This window comes from Podarcis melisellensis (genome assembly GCF_964234715.1).
Source record: "Podarcis melisellensis genome assembly, chromosome: 5".
NCBI classification, from domain to species: Eukaryota; Metazoa; Chordata; class Lepidosauria; order Squamata; family Lacertidae; genus Podarcis; species Podarcis melisellensis.
The window spans coordinates 25,846,304-25,862,790 of record NC_138537.1 but is presented as its reverse complement, the minus strand read 5'-3'; the positions used below and the strand labels follow the sequence as shown (position 1 = coordinate 25,862,790).

The 16,487-nt window shown below is 41.0% G+C and overlaps 1 long non-coding RNA gene across 4 annotated transcripts in view; it reads right to left on the bottom strand.

Annotated features, from left to right (window-relative positions):
* LOC309369993 overlaps positions 1 to 16,487 on the bottom strand; it is a 250,309-nt gene that overhangs the window by 90,456 nt on the left and 143,366 nt on the right. The gene's annotated exons all lie outside the window — the stretch shown is intronic.

Below are 16,487 nucleotides of genomic sequence, written 5' to 3'. Positions count from 1 at the left end.
AGTATGAGTCCTTTCCTATTAACAGGTCATTGTGAATACCTCTTTGCCAAAGTAGCAGAATATGGTGCTTGGGCAAACAAAAAAAGCTTTTGAAGATCCTTATGGGAATTCAGTTACTCTTTTAACTGTGTAAATGCACATTTTGTTTCTACTATATAGAGCCTGAAATGAGCTATGTCCCAAATACTATCCCCAAACATCTGCAAGACACTGTATGGGTCAGATAATCTGATGACGTGATTTTCCCTTTGAAAGTTTGCCTGCAGATGGCTAGCAAGGTGCTTGTAATGTTTATTACAGCAGCGCTGAGTTATTTGTGTAGCTTTCAGAAGATGACTTTGTGATTTCAATGCAATCATTACTGCAGAGGCAAATATATATCTAGTAACACTGTGGCTTATGGAGAGGGAATTAAACAATGAAAATATTTCTCTTCTTTATATTGAATTAGAATCATCTAAATAATTCCATCATTTCAATGGAAAAAAGTTTCAGTTTATGAAAGCTTGCTAATCCATTATTTCCACATGGGGCTTGCTCCTAGGAACTGTGGTTTGTTAAAAGTGCTGAGTGTCTTCAAGAGACCCCCATATTCCCCTCACAAATCCAATTTACATAATGTTTTAACAGTCAATCCTTCTTCCCAATGAACTCTTGAAATTGTAGCCCTTTGAGGAGAACAGGAGTATCTCTGCACCCTTAACAAACTACAATTCCCAGGATTCTTTGGGCAAAGCCAAATTGATATTGCTTTAAATGTATAGTGTAGATGGGGTTTTAACTGGATACCACCCTTTGAATGCATTTGGATTAACTTGGGCCTGTAGCAGCTCTATGGTTCTCATAATCCCTAGACGCGTTCTCTGGAGTTGTAGTCCCAAACATCGGGAGAGCAGCAGGCTGGAGAAGACTGTTAAACACCATTTGCAACTATATGCTATTATAGTCTTGAAAATCTTGCATGCAAACGTAAATCTAAGCCAAGGGTGGGGAATTGGATCCCACCAGCAAGCTGCATTCAGAACTGGTCCATCTTCTGCAGACCATTTTGCCGGGTGAATGGGACTGCCTTCCTGTTAACCATCACACATTAGCCAGGTTGCTTGCTAGGTCATGTGACCAAGCTGAAAGGGATCATTGTCTTGCCCCACTCCTGCCACACATTTTTGGGGGACCTATGCTTAGCTGAGTTCGGCTGGTGAAAACCAGGCTCAGCACTGGCTCAACCAGGAAAGCCCCAATGTCTACTATATCCAAACTCTCTCATCCCTGCAGATGTTGGATTTAGATTGTGCTGTAATTTGGATCCAATAAATTGAGTTAAATGCAACCCTTAGGGGGAAAGTCTCAGTGTACATACTTATGGGTAAACATCTATGATTCTGCGATCCTTACAATTCTACTGTTAGTCTATAATTGTCTAGTACAAAATAAGGAACCTACAGAATGAAGAGCTAAAGGCTTGGGAATGGAGAAAAAAAGATATCTAACACCACTTTTAAATATATAACTGGCAAAAATCCAAAATACACGCTGCAAATGAGCAGAGAAAACGGAGTCCTTCTCATTTTCATAATGATGGCTCACTGTGGCCTTACGGCTAATTCCTCATACAAATTTTTTATCATGAAAATGGATTAATGCACCATCTTTTCCACCTTCTTAAAATATTTGTTACAGGAATTAGGGTCTCTTCTCTGAATGTTAATTTCCGCCTGCTTCTCTAGCATACCTTGGTTTGGTCTTGTCAACCTCCTGCATTTTAACTATTTGTCCAGTTTCTTGGCACTCCTGCTGCTCTGGCACCAGGCTATTGGCTCTGCTATTGGCTTCAATGGGAACAGAATCACACCCTGTATGTTCTGTTCGACTTCTGGGTTTCAAGCCCTTTTGCCTTATGCAGATGATTCATGACTACTAAAACTTTAGGAATAATAAGATGGTAATTAAACAATGCAGTCCTAAGCTTGGCTAGTCATGCCATCCAGGAAAAGCAATTAGCTTTACTAGGGCTGGTGCAGGAAATGGACCTGCTTTCTGGGCTGGCATAGGCTCCAGCAGATCCTAGGGATGGAGGAAAGTTGGATTTAATCTGCATTTTAATGAGAAACTACCCAAATTGCCCTTATTGAACCAATACGCAAACTGAAACACAGCTATCTTTCAAGATTAACACTTCTCTGCATTATGTGGTGCAGTCCTCCAACCAAACAATATGTACAAAAATGCATATATTCAGGGGAAATGTGTAAAACACCACATGTGTTGGTGAATGCAACATACAAAAATGCATTACATGTGGGGAAATGGCTTGCCCAAAAATGTGCATATTTGGCAAAACTGCATAGACACATGTGTTTATTGGGAGACATCCATACCCAAATGCTGATGAATTTTAATGAGATTTTCTTTTCCTAGATGGAAATTGCTGCAGAAATGTGGAGAACTGAATTTAGGATTTGAAAAATGAGAGACTTAAGAGAACCAAAACTGACAGGGTTTCGCCTGCCTACCCACTCCCTTTCCATCTCTGAAATGCCCTCTTCCAGAGTTTTATGCCAGCTACCTACCAGGTACCAATTTGGTCATCATTTCAGTGCATTTTTGAATTCCAGGGCTTTTGGGCTGCACCACTGACTGGATGTTTTTTACCCTGTGGGTTATATTAAACTAACTTTTACTCATTGAAATTAATGAGTACCTAACTTAGGTCTATTAATTTCAATGGGTCAACTCCAAGTACAAGTTAGTTGAATTCAACTCATAAGTTCCACCAGCAGAAGCCAGTGAAAGGTCTTCCTTTCAACAGGGTTTTTCACTCCTTCTCCTCCTACTGCATGCTCCTTGTGCCCCCGATTGGTTCAGGAAGTCAGTGGAAACCCCAGAATACTGCATGGAGGGAGGAGAGGGGGGATTCCATATAGCACATTGAAATGTTTGATGGAACCATTCCTTAGCGCTATGTTGAATTCCTCCCTGTGTTTTCAATATGTGTAAAAAAAAAAAAAATTCTTGTATTTTATTCCTGTTCTTAATCTCTTTGCAAATTCTCAGTGTGGGAAATAATTCACCAATTCAGTAAACCTAGGATAATATACCACCAACAGGGATGCTGCCTTTGGTAGATTCTGCCAACGCACACTGTCAGCTAGTGGAACATGGACCTCTACAGAAGCAGAACCTGCCCCCCCCAGTGGAGACCAGTGCAGACCGGGAGACATCTCTACCTCTTCCAAATCCCATCCAGCATAGCGGATTGGTGTTCAGGTTGCTGTACAGATGGAACCAATGGGAAAATAATACAAAAAGATTCTGAATAAACCTTCTTTGGTAGTGGCGCCCGCCCTGTGGAACACCCTCCCATCAGACGTCAAGGAAATAAACAGCTATTTGACTTTTAGAAGACATCTGAAGGCAGCTCTGTATAGGGAAGTTTTTAATGTCTGGTGTTTCATTTTTAATATTTTGTTGGGAGACGCCCAGAATGCCCAGTCAAATGGGCAGCATATAAATATTATTATTATTATTATTATTATTATTATTATTATTATTATTATTATTATTATTAGCAAGGACTTTTGGAATAGTTCCATTAACCCATACATCATTTTTATTTTTATTTTAAAAAACATTTTTTCAAGTATGGAACTGAGTTGGAGATCTTGTGACTTGCCCAAGGCCACACAGGTGTGTTTGTGAATGAAATAGAATTTGAGTGTAAGGTGGTTCTGCTGGGCTACAATGGCCATAACATTTCATTAATATGATCTGGCTATACTCTTCAGTTTAAGATTCCAGCTTATACCTTGAAGCTAGTGGATGAGATCCAAAGTCTACAGAGTGGGTTGGGGTGTGTGTGTGTGTGTGTGTGTGTGTGTGTGTGTGTGTTCGATCTTAGTCTTTGAAGCTTGCTGAAGATTTTTCTCAAACCGTATTTTATTAGGCCTGTGAATTTTTCAGCTTGTAAAACTTACTCCATTTCTCGCCTTATTTTTCCCTTCCTTAGCCAGCTGAAACCATCATGTTCGGGTGAAGATCAAAGTCAAAATGTTGACATTTTCTGTTTAAAATAAAAATGCTTGTATAAGTATCTGTTAGGCACAAATTTACTTCATGCCATTTTCAATCAACTCCGTAGGCAAGCTGCACATATAGAAAAAACAAATCACTCCCTATTCATACTTCTACAAATATCTCATGTAGCCTTTGTTTATCCATGGAAAGAAACTGACCATATCTTCCGCAGTTTAACTGCAGGTCATCTGTAGGGCAGTATTAGGAATCCTGTGATCCATATAGGCCTCCCAAGAGGGCAAGAACAAGACCTGTTTGATCCAGCACCTGCTGTGAAGCTACCACTTGGATACTAGCCCCCCTACCCTCGCTACTTTGGTAAATTTCTGCAAAACTGTGAACAGACTAAATATGTAAGAAAGAGAAACAGAAAAGTCAGCTGGCTATAAACAAAGATACTATCGTAAACCACCGAACAGTCACATTGGAACATCTTCATTCTAACCAAGTTGCTGTTTTAGCCAGGCAAATGATCCAAATTGAATGGATATTGGTGGCTGAAGTCTACTTCACTAGTTTTGGGCTTATTAAGTGTCTCTGTTGCTGCCCACATGTAAAACAAAAAACCAAAGTGTCTTATAACCCAAGTAAGAAATAGTGTACAATAAAATCACATAAACATGATTTAAAAAAACAAATTGAACAACAATACAACATCACATCACTGGAGCTGCCCTGATGCCCAAGAAAACAAAAACATAATTGCATTGGCACTGAAATGATAACAAGTTTGACACCAGCTGGTCCTCCATCAAGAGAGCATTCCATATTGCACTTAAATTCAGTGCAATCCATAATCTTTGAGTCCAAGATGTAAGCATACCCATCAGTCTCCAGACACGAGGTTTGTGAATAGACCCAACTGGGAAAACCAAAGCAACAGACTTACAAAGAACCATGGGTATTACAGCTGTGTCAAAGGATTCATGGGATTCTTTCTCACAAAAAAAAGAATTAGAAGCCACACATTTAACAACCAGTTCAACTTCAGATGTGTTTCTTCATAATATTTGTATTATTTGTATTTGTAACTGAGGAGTAGGGAGCCTAGGTATTGGAACTCAGCCTTTTCAAAGGTAAGGTCCAACAGTTTGAAAAATGGTTGCCTATGGCTCACTATTGACAGACAGACTTGACCATGCTCCAGGAGGCTGAGATAACCCTCATGAAATCCTGTTAGAAAAAGGTAAAATCACAGAAGAAGCGTTTACTTCAAAACATGGAAGGCCTGAGGAGAAATCTCCAAATTGGTTGCACCAACAGAGGCAATCACTGTCACTGCATACATCCCCAAAGAAAACATTTACAGCCCATTACTGACTTCACAGTGCTGGATGTTCTTTCATTAAGGGTTGTCATAGTGGCGCTAGTAATCCTTTAATGTGCTTTCCCAATTGGCTGGAAGACATCCCAGACTTTTGAGCATTTGGTTGACGATGATATTTATGGATAACAATATATATTCGATCCCACCCAAGTCCATCAGTACAGTTACATCCATCAGGTAAGGTGCAGATCAGGATCTACAGCTAGTTTGACTGAAGCATTGAATCCCTAACAGAAGGCTTAAACAATAACAGTGGCCAACTCTGGGCTTTCAGATTTGAGCAACACACTGTGTGACACCCAAATTTGGTGCCTTTGTCTCATAACTTCCATTCTAAGCCACTGCTGTGACACCCCCGGTGGCACCCTCTTGGCTCAGCACCCAGTGAGGGTGAACCATCCACACTCCCCTAAATCTACCTCTGACAATAATTAGGGTTTTAAACCCATATTATTTATCTGGACGGCAATTCTACCCACCACCCCAACTCATCTCCATTGTGGAGAGAGAGAGAGAACCCCAGGGGTCACATGTCTTTATTGATACAGGTTTCTCTGACTATACTTATAAGCAAACAATGGCTTATAGCAGCTTTGATTGCTTTGGGGAAGTGAACAGGGTTGCAACCATTCTGCAACATGCACTGAGTATCAGGATCATTATCAAGTTTCTAATTCAGAACAGAAAAAGTTTGCTCCTGAAGATTATTCATTGTAAAGAAATCCCTGATATGAACCGTTTAGCACACTGATTTCTCATGAAAAAATGCATAGTAAGCCTTTAAATTTTTGATTTCATCTCTCTCCAAGTCCGTGCATGATCAGTGCCATCATAAGTAGTTAAGGAATCCCCCTTTTGGTATGCTGAATATTTTATTTGTGGTCATTGAAGGTCCCTTTCCATTACCCTTTGAAGGCTCTTCTTTAGTTATTCGCATCCTGCTTCAAGTGATATCCCACTGAGCTAACCACAAGCAAGATTGTGTTTAAAGGCTTCTTGTTCTTTATGGGAATTTTCTTTTTAGAGCTCCAGCACCACACAACTAATCATGTACTTGTGTGGGCCACCATTACAAAATTCATTCAGTTACATGTAGACACAAAAAGAATTCTCTTGGTAGATGTGATGAATCACCTGGTTAAACTGATTTTATAAGTGCTAAAGACATAGAAGAGGCAGCCATTATTTAATATCAGCCTTTCCAAGTTGTGTGTTGTAGCCATTGCATTTAGTCGTGCAAGTTTATTTGTTCCAATTTTACGCTGACTTTCAGAGCAGCATTATCTTTGCAACAATACTGTGCACTAGCTTGGAAGGCAAGCTTGTAACTTGCCCAAGATCACCCTGTAAATTTCATAGGAAAGGAAGTATTCAGATTGAGGTTTCCACATCCAAGTCCAATACTCTAGCAACTCTGCTGTGTTGGTTCTGATTCACTTTGTATGGAATGAGAATCTTCTTTAAGAAAAAATACCAATGTTCTGTCCTGGGCCTGTTGCTGTTCTACATCTTTATAAATAACTTGGATGCAGGATTTGAAGGAATACTAATCAAATTTGCAGATGACACCAAACTACTGTCAGAAGAAGACAGAATCTGGATTCAAGATGGCCTTAACAGATTGGAGAACTGTGCCCAAATGAACAGAATGTATTTCAGTAGGGACAAATGTAAGGTTCTGTACTTAGGCAGGAATAACCAGCTGCACAAATATAAGATGGCTTGCCTGTATTACTTGTGAAAAAGATCTAGGGGTCTTAGTAGACCACAAGCTTAACATCAGTGATGCACCACCAAAAAAAGAGAGAGAGAGAAGGGGGGGGACTAATGCTATTCTAGGCTGCATTGACCAAGGTTTAGTGTCCCAATCAAGGGAAGTCATTGTACTGCTCTATCCTGCTATGGTCAGCCCCCACCTGGTCAGCCCCCACCTGTCCAGTTCTGGGCACCATCACCAGCCTTTATTTCTGCATTACTTAATTATATATATATATATATATATATATATATATATATATATATATATATATAATTATTTAACAGTGCGATTCTGACCTATTTTATTCCAAACACTAGAACCCAACTTTTCTATGTCCTAGCAAAGCACTACCCAGTATGACTATATCCAGTTAATACTTGTCCTTCTGAGTCATGCATGGTTGTAGGATCCTTTCACTACGATCATGATCAAACAATTGCTTAAGTAGGAACTAAGAGAAAAATCCTTCCACATGAGCTACAATTGAAATAAGCCACCATCCCTGAACTTCTGAGGAAGGTGGAATTACAAAGAGGGCTCCCTCTACTGATCTTAACACTCAAGGCGGTGTGCGTGGAAAGAGGTGACCTTTCAGATATTTGAGGCCTAAGTCATTTAGGGCTTTAAACACACACATAAGAACCCTAGCCAAAAGTTTCTGAGCTGTCTTCAAGGGCAGCCCCATGTAGAACATATTGCTATAATCCTATCTGGAAGTGGTTAAATTGAAATATCTTCGCAGACTTTACAAGAGAGATACCAAAAATTTATTTCATGCCATTTAGTAGTCCATATCCTACCACTATCGCATCTTCAAAATTTATTTTATGTTACTGGCATTTGTGGCCAGGTAACACATAGGAAATTACTCAATAAATCTAATACCTTTCACATTAGTTATTCAAGGCAAGTAGGAAGAATAGACGAACGTATCACTTTGTATTGGATATATCATGTGGGAGACCAACTGTTCTGGAATGGAGTCTAATAATAGCAAGTATTTTAGTTACTTCTAGGGTATCATTATTAAAATGTCAACAATTTTAATCATGGTTGTCTTTAGCAAATACCATAAATATTAAATTACATGATTAATACATCAGAGTTTATTACCTTATGTCAGATGGAGTGGGTGTGTAATAAATCAGTCCTTAGCACTGGAAATAGTTGGAAGTAAATGTCATTCCAAGCCACTGTGGTTGTTCTGCTGAACATATTCTCTAACTACAATGTGATCTTCAGAGTTTCACCATACTGTTGCATTGTGCTCTAATAAAGAGGTGTCTCACCTGCAATTTAGCCATTGTGCTAATAATACAATGAATGGTGGACGGCGACAAATTTCATCCCTGATCATTAAGACTACATATCTGCATGATACTTAGTTTTAAGTGCCGAGTGCAGAAATAACCCAACTGAACACTTCAAGTTTTCTGAAGCATTTCTAGATAGAAAAAGTTAGTTATGAAGTCACTGTAACAATATGGGGTGCTATCCAATACTAGACATACTCAGAATAGAGCCAGTGAAATCAATGGAAATGGGGATGTAACCATTGTTATTTCAACCAGAGCAAACCCATGGAAGTTTACAGGCAAGATTAACTCAGTGAACCTTCTCTGAATGGAACTTCTGTGGATACAACCCTTAAGGATCAATTTTATACACAAGAAACTGGCACAAAGCAAACCTCTATAATTTAAGCAGCACAAAAGACGCCAGATCCAAACTCTCTTCAGGAGTTTTCAGTAACAAGTGACTAATAATAATAGAAAAAAATAGATGTTCAGTAAGTTAACTACAGTATTAAAGCTTTCCACTAGGGACATGTAAACTGTGACCCTTCTAATGTGGTTAGACTCTGACTCCCATCAGCCCCAACCAGCAAGATGATTGGAGTTGTAGTCCAGCAATAAACGAAGATCCATAGATTTCCTAGTCCTGCTGCTCAGAGCTCCAATCTCACATACTTTAGAGGCAGTCTGCCCCTCAAATCACCCCTCCTACCTTTTTTCTGTGTCAGATCAGTCCCAACTAATCTGTGCAATACAGACTTTACAACTGTTTCCTCAATAATGATCATTAATTCATTTTTAGTTCATTCATTTATTTATTTCATAAAATGTATATACCACTTGAATGTAAAATAAAAACAATACCCTCAAAGCAGTTAAGCAGCAATATATATTTCTTTACACAATGCATCATTAATTTGTAGAAGCCATTGTCACTAGATTAGAAGATGACCACTGGGCACAATGACTTCAAAAAGCCTTAGACAAATTTGTGGTGGATAGATCTATCAAAGGCTATTAAGTATGGAAGTTAAATAGACCATCGGAGGCAGTGAACCTCTGAATACAAGACACAGAAGAGGATTGTCGCCTTCATGCTTGTGGGCTTCTCAAAGGATATGACTGGACATTGTGAGAAAGAAGATGCTAGACTAGATGGGCATTCGGTCAGATGCAGAACAGCTCTTCTCATATTCACATAATCTTAGGCTGGATTGAGACATGTCAAATAAGTGATTCGGTTAAACGTGTTGCAAACTCATACACGGAAATACGGTAAGGAAAGATGGGACTCCACAACTCTATCTGGTGTCACAGTGTTATATTGCATATACAACGCAAATGCTTTTCCTCTACCAATCTAGCTGAATCCCTTAGTCTCTATGAGCTTTGAATCCATATTTATGGCAAATAGGTTGTTCAATTATAAAATACATTACATTCATCCAAACATAGGAAACTTGTAGATGCTCCTTATTTGATTTCCCTGTATGCATTAAAAAATATTCTCTGCTTTCATCTCATACAAAGCTTTGATGGTTTTATGAATCATTATGAAACTAACATGCAGATTAAGAAATACAAAGTCATCCACCAGTCTCAAAGGTTTATCAGGAAAGAAGGGGTGAATTCCAACAAATGAGCTAATATAGTTAAAAGTGCTTTGAACTCTCTAGAGTGCTCTATCCTAATTCCAATGTGAAAACTTTGGCATAGTAGTCGTTGTCTGAATACTCAGCCCACACAGTGACACTTTGGTAAGGAAAGCTACTCCTTATGCAATGTCATACTGAAAATCTCCAGAAGCTGCCTCGCACACAAACCTCTTATCATTTGTGGCTGTTTCCACAAAGGCCCCATTCACAGCATTCATTTAAAGCACTATGACACCACTTTAAACAGCCGTGGCTTCCCCCAAGAACTCTGGGAACTATTGACAGTTGTTAAAGGTAAAGGTAAAGGGACCCCTGACCATTAGGTCCAGTTGTGACCGACTCCTGGGGTTGCGGCGCTCATCTCGCTTTATTGGCAGAGGGAGCCAGCATACAGCTTCCAGGCCATGTGGCCAGCATGACTAAGCTGCTTCTGGCAAACCACAGCAGCGCACGGAAACACCGTTTACATTCCCGCCAGAGCAGTACCTATTTATCTACTTGCACTTTGATGTGCTTTCGAACTGCTAGGTTGGCAGGAGCAGGGACCGAGCAATGGGAGCTCACCCTGTCACGGGGATTCGAACCGCTGACCTTCTGATTGGCAAGTCCTAGGCTGTGTGGTTTAACCCACAGCGCCACCCGCGTCCCTGTTGACAGTTATTAGGAGCCCCCTATTCCTTTCACAGAGGTACAATCCTTAAGTGGTTCAGAGGGAATTCTTCAGAGGGAACTCTGGGAACTGTAGCTCTGTGAGGGGAACAGGGGTCTCCAAACAACTCTCAGTGCCCTTAAAAAACTACACCTCCCAGAATTATTTTGGAGAAAACCATGACCTGCCGTGCTCTGGTCCATGGGGTCATGAAGAGTCGGACATGGCTAAACAACCAATAACAACATGACTATTTAATGTTGTATCATAGCACTTTAAATCCACACTGGTCTTTATGACAGCTCCTGTATGCAGTTTGTGTGTGAGAATTAAGCCTTGGTTAAAGTGTCAGTAATTGCAATGCATTTGGTGTGCTCAGTTTCTGTAAAAGTTTAAACCAGGGGTTGCCAGCTGGGTGCCCTCTAGATTATCCAATTATCCCTCTCCACTGGTCACTCTGGCTGCAGCCAATGTGAGCTGAAGCCCAGCAGCATTCAGAAGGCACCAGTCTGGCTTCCTGTTCTAAACTGCATTTTCTTGGTACATGCCTTCTTCTGAGGACACAGTAATTTTCTCAAAGGGTCTCCAGTCCCGTGACATTCACAGTTTTGATGTCACCTGCAGATTGCCTCTCACATCTCTTCATTAGGTCCTATCAAACTACTACTACCAACAACAAAGCTACAAAAATAGAAAACCTGAAAACCTTTGACTTGAGAGGCTTTGTGAGGACAACACATTTCTTTAATATTTGTTAGAGGACTTTGCTTTCTGTGGAACTTACTGTGATAGCTATAAACCAATCAGCCAATGAAGTTGCAACAAAAATAAACAGCAGCGTATTTTGCAATGTGGTCCTTTATTTGCTCCAGTGGCTACCCCAAGCCAGTGTTATTCGATGCATAGTCAAGCTAAGTGGGAAAGAATTGGAGAACTATCTGGCAGCAGGAAAAACAAACAGAGTACAATGGATGTCAGACACAAGTAACTCTGCAAAGACACTCCCTCTGAGAAATGGGAGATTAGCCCAGAAGTCCCTGCCACAATTGCAAGGGCATCTGGATGGATTATTTATTTTTTTAGCAGGAAAAACATAGGTAGGAGCAAAGTAATGTATTTCTTGCACTCCTTGAAGTCTTGCAGAACCTCTTCTGCCTCCCATTTTGCCTTGGTGCTAGTCAGCAGTGCACATTTTCACCTTGTTCAGCGATGGGGGGCAAACCCAGGGGCAGACCTAGATTTTGGGGGGCCTGAAGCTTGAACTGTCATGCGGAGTCTGAGTAACCACTGTTACCTTATCCAATGGGGTTGTTCTACAACAGATCACCACATCTTTACAACCTTTATGCTACGGACTCTCAAATGTTGGAATGTTGGGGAAAGGGGGAGACGGGAGAGAGGGGTGGGGTGGTAAAGTTTATGTTCTTTTACTTCGTGTATGTCTGGGGGTTTTGTGTCAGCATCACTTGGGTAGGTTCTCTTTCTATGCACTTGCTATATTCCCTTAGTGGTGAGAGAGGTTGGAGTAGTCTAGGGCCAGATGCTGCCCACTGGACTCATTAATCTGGCCCACAAACATTGCGGACCCTGCTGCCTGCTCAGTCAGTCCCTGCGCTAACCCAGTGTGGCGTGGAGGCCTCGCCATGTGGGGACTGACTTCCATGACGCTGGCGTGGCTTCGGATTGGCTGCAGGAAGCTCCTGCAGCCAATCCAAAGCCACAGACACCTCTGGGCAGGCAGAGACGCTGGCACGGTTTTGGATTGGCCGCAGGAAGCTCCTTCAGCCAATCCAAAGCCACAGATGCCTCTGGGTAACACCCCTTCCTTCCCACTGAGGCAGCCGCATATGGCCAAGAGCTGAAGTGGCGGTGGTGGGGAGGCTGCCTCTGCCACCCAGAACGCTGCCGAAGGCGAGGCAGATGTGGTGTGAGCACCGGGGGATCCTTTCGGGAGAGGGTGGGTCCGGCCCCCCACAAGGTCTGAGGCACAGTGGACAAGCCCCCTCCTGAAAACGTTTGCTGACCCCTGGTGTAGGGTGTGGTTGATCATCTTTCGTTGGCTGCAGTGGGATCTGTTTGTGCATGGGGGGGGGGAGCTGTTGAGATAAGTTAGCCATATTGTATGCTGTCGGTGGGTTACAAAATAATCAATTTGACTCAGATCAGTGTGACTCAAATTGGGTCTACTAGACCCCAAAATTTTAAGCAATGTGGACTAAAGTCACTTCTGGGGACCCTCTGAGATTCAGGGCCCTACTCAACTTCATGGCTTGATCTTGGAACAGGATGCAGGCTTGACAGTTGTCCCTTCATTTCCTGCAGGCAGGGGTTTGGGCACCCTAGTGGCTGCAGTTTATTTCAGGTCCAGGTTTTGCTCCCACATCAACAGCGTTTCCCTCTTCAGGGATTTTAAGGGGTTTTCATATTAATAAAGTAGCCATAGTTCAACCCAGCCTCTCTGTCTGTCTCTTTATTCAGCCACGAAGCTGCAAAGCTCTCTCTTTGTCTTGCTCAAACTGGGAATTGGGTGATTTTCCCAGAAGCTTCTGCACCATCACTGAGGCCTCAGGGATGATTGCCCATCTCTTCGTTTGAGAGATGCCTGCAGGGATGCTTGCCACAGAGAACACTGCAATGACAGCGCACTTGTGTTTCCTGCTGGGAGGTGTGTTTGGAAAAAGCAGAGCAGCACCTCTTTGGTGGGCTTTTGAGCTCTGTCAGCACTGGAGTGGCTAAAAGCAGAGCTCAGAAGTTGCTGCTGTGCTCTCCTCCCCATGAGAAATGGCTCAGAACCTTTGTGTTAACACTGGGATGGTGATACTGAGAAGAATGCCTGAAAGGTATGAAGCAGCAGCTCTTTATTATCTGCTTTCTCCATCAGAACACTGTTCCAAACCCCCCTGGAGGAGGGCGTGAGATAGAGTGTAATTTGGAGGCTGATTTTTAGGCCAAGGGGGCAGGAAGACAGTATAAGGGTGCTATGAAGAGCAGCAGAGAAGAGAGAATAGAAGAATTGTGGTGATACAAAGATAGTTGTGTAAGGAAGCTGCAATTGTAGGGTGCTGCTTAAAGCCACAGTGAGGCCTATGGATACCAATATGTGGGGTCTCAAAGACCCACATTAACCTGCTTCCAGCCTGGATCCCAGGCTGCTCTCCCCATCATACAAACCTTACTCTCTCCAGTCTTAGCTTATAGCCTAGCAGTTTCTAAGAGGTCTACCACAGAGGTTATGAGAACAAGCCTCATCTGACCTCACCCATAATTAGAACACGACAATAAACTTCACTGAATAACACATGATTTTGGTGGTAGTTGTCTTCATTTTTCTGCAGGTAATTGGATAAATGGTGAACAACGTGGTCATCATTTTTACTAACGAAGTAGATTGCAAAATATTTTTCACTAGCAATTTTAATCATCATGATATAGTTTTATTTTTTGGACGGGGGATCAGATTAAGCAATTCCATGCAAATGTAACTGGTTTTTTCCTACCTGCAGTCATATAAATAGTATTTAGTCCTGAAATGTTAACAAGCACATTTGTGCCCTAAATTATTTAACCAAGTATAATGGCTCCAGATTGCATTTTTTGCTAGGCTTCTCTCAGAACCCTTACCATTTATCATACATGCGCTGTCTGTCTTTTTTCTACTCAGAAGCACAGCATGAAAAAACTTCATTTCACATTGAAACATCACTATGTGAAACAGTGTGATGAAATGAGTCACAGAAGGAGAGTTTGTGTTATACTCCGGTAAACAGTTGGTCTACGGGAATGATAGTATTTTATGCTGTGACTGATATATCAATTGTGAGTCCTAAGATATGAATGATCTGAAAGCAGGAGTTTCACTTAGATCGGGACTGTATGCATGAGGAAGATTACAGGTAACGGAGCAAAACCTGCTGAGAAGGTATAGCACAGGTTGGATCCAGGAGTTAATATGATACTGCAATGGATCTTTGGAAAAAAATTATATCCGATAATATTGGTGCTGATAAGGAATCCCTTAGGGCACTGCTAGCAAATTCATATGCATGTCAATATAAAGCATGATTGAGCTTTTCTATTAACATTCTCTCTCTAAATAAAAGCTAGTTTCCAACACTTCATAAAATTCTGTCATGGGGCTGTACAGATAATGGTGGGTTTGATGGAAGACAGATTTAGAGATGCCTTCTTTAATTTCCATGGTTTCCCATGGGAGAAAAGTCAAGTCTTATTGTTGCTGTACCCAATATCATGTATTCTCTAAATTAATGGGTGGGGGAAGATGTTATTACTAGATGTTATTTTTCTAATGTATAGGAAAAAAATAATAAATTGATTTTTAAAAGTCACCTAAGAGATGAACACAAAACAATATAAAGCAATAGTCAATAAGATGCAGATAAAATCAACAAATATTAAAAACAATAGTTTAGTTATACACAAGCAAGGTTGTGTGTCCGGATAGGCTTTCTGAAATAAAAACATTTTTAGCAGGCATCTAAAATGGTATATGGAGCTTGCCTGCCTAATATTAGTAAAGTTATAAAGCATAGGTGCTGCCGCACTGGAAAATCGACTCCTAATAGATGCAGAACAAACATTATATTGGCATCTGTAAAAGTACAAGTTCTGCAGGTTGAAGCAATTGAGTAGGCATGGATGAGGCAAGTCCCAAACTCTTCTAGGCTTTGTGTACTCAGAGTACAACCTTAAACTCAGCTCAGGACCAAAACAAATCAAAGTAATATTTTAATCAACATCAGGACAAATGTATGTCCATTGGCCATTTATTATATCATAATTTTGAGCTCTATTGGTCAAGCTAAAACTTTGTTTTTGGTGTTTTCGGTTTTAACTTTAACTAAGGGGTAATAAATACTAAAGAACACTGCAAAAATTCACAATATTACTATAACAGAGCACACCAACCTTTTGACAAAGGCAGAACCAGCACTGTTCTTTGCAGTTTCTAATAGGCTTACATTTTTCATAACTGAAGTATATTTTGCAGTTATGTAAAAAGGCCATACAACACAATCCTCATGGGACGAAGTATGGAAAGCTGAGAGACAGTGCAATTGCCCAAAGCAATACAGCATGCTTCATAACCAAGGAAGGATTTAAAACCAAGTGCCCCTCAGAGCAAGTCAAACTTTCTGATTATGACAGAGTCAATGTTCTTAGCTGAGCAAAGTGTAACAGTGTTGGAGATTCAGTTAAATTATCTGAATCATATCAGATTGTTGAATTAGTTTCTTATCTGATACCAATTCTCCCTGATCCCGTAAGAGCAAGCTGGAATGTGATAAATGGCAACAAGTTCACAAACAGAGTAATAGTTTTCAATTCAAGGTGAAAACCTGCCACCATCCTACTGCCTGAGCACCTACACCAGAAGTTGGTCGACTCCATATTGAGTCAGCATTTGTTGGCTGGAGTGAGGGACTCGTAAGCATTTGCAGGATTCATACACTCAACTCAGGACTAAAATTCACTAAAGAGGTTTATCCTGAGGTGAAATTCTCATGACACAATTTTGCAGTAGTGGGCAATGTGGTAGGATCACCAGATCTGTTGGTCATCTGAGTCTCTTCTGCTTACAGGGAAAGGGATGGAGAGGAGCAAGGAAGTTGTCATAATACAAACTCATTGGCAGAGCCACTCTAGCATGCCTGTCAATGTGCTTGCACCACACTGACCTCCCTGCTACCTTGCCTCTCCCCCTCTCCTT